At 36.7% G+C, this 1,002-nt stretch overlaps 1 protein-coding gene across 36 annotated transcripts in view; it reads right to left on the bottom strand.

The window, feature by feature from the left end:
- Window positions 1-1,002, bottom strand: part of ANK2 (ankyrin 2) — a 568,766-nt gene that overhangs the window by 309,530 nt on the left and 258,234 nt on the right. The gene's annotated exons all lie outside the window — the stretch shown is intronic.

Genomic DNA, 1,002 nt, shown 5'->3' with positions numbered 1-1,002 from the left:
TGTTATCTGCAAATAGAGAGAATTTGACTTCCTCCTTTCCTAATTGAATATCCTTTATTTCTTTTTCTTCCCTTATTGCTCTGGCTAGAACTTCCAATACTATATTGAATAGGAGTGGTGAGAGAAGGCATCCTTGTGTAGTGCCAGATTTCAAAGGGAATGCTTCCAGTTTTTGCCCATTCAGTATGATACTGGCTGTGGGTTTGTCATAAATAGCTTTTATTATTTTGAGATACATTCCTTTGATACCTAGTTTATTGAGAGTTTTTAGCACAAAGTGCTGTTGAATTTTGTCAAAGGCCTTCTCTGTATTTGTTGAGATAATCATGTGGTTTTTTTGTCTTTGGTTCTGTTTATATGGTAGATTATGCTTATAGACTTGTATATGTTGAACCAGCCTTGCATCTCTGGGATGAAGCCTACTGAATTGTGATGGATAAGTTTCTGATGTGCTGTTACAATCGGTTTGCCAGTATTTTACTGAAGATTTTTGCATCTATGTTCATCATGGATATTGGCCTGAAGTTTTCTTTTTTTGCTGAGTCTCTTCCAGGTTTTGGTATCAGGATGATGTTGGTCTCATAAAATGATTTGGGAAGGATTTCCTCTTTTTGGATTGTTTGGAATAGTTTCAGAAGGAGGGGTATCAGCTCCTCTTTGTATGTCTGGTAGAATTCAGCTGTCAATCCATCTGGACCAGGGCTTTTTTTGGTTAGCAGGCTATTAATTGCTGCCTCAACTTCAGCCCTTGTTACTGGTCTATTCAGGGTTTCAACCTCTTTCTGGTTTAGGCTTGGGAGGGGGCAAGTGTCCAGAATTTATTCATTTCTTCCAGGTTTACTGGTTTATGTGCATAGAGTTGTTTGTAGTAATCATTGATTGTAGTTTGTATTTCTGTGGAATTGGTGGTGATATACCTTTTATCGTTTTTTATTGCATCTATTTATTCTTCTCTATTTTCTTTTTTATTAATCTGGCTAGCAGTCTGCCTATTTTATTGAT

The sequence above is a fragment of the Cebus imitator genome, unplaced genomic scaffold, assembly GCF_001604975.1.
Source record: "Cebus imitator isolate Cc_AM_T3 unplaced genomic scaffold, Cebus_imitator-1.0 Scaffold17, whole genome shotgun sequence".
Classification (NCBI taxonomy): Eukaryota; Metazoa; Chordata; class Mammalia; order Primates; family Cebidae; genus Cebus; species Cebus imitator.
The sequence above is the reverse complement of the archived record's forward strand: the minus strand, read 5'-3'. Positions and strand labels throughout refer to the sequence as shown.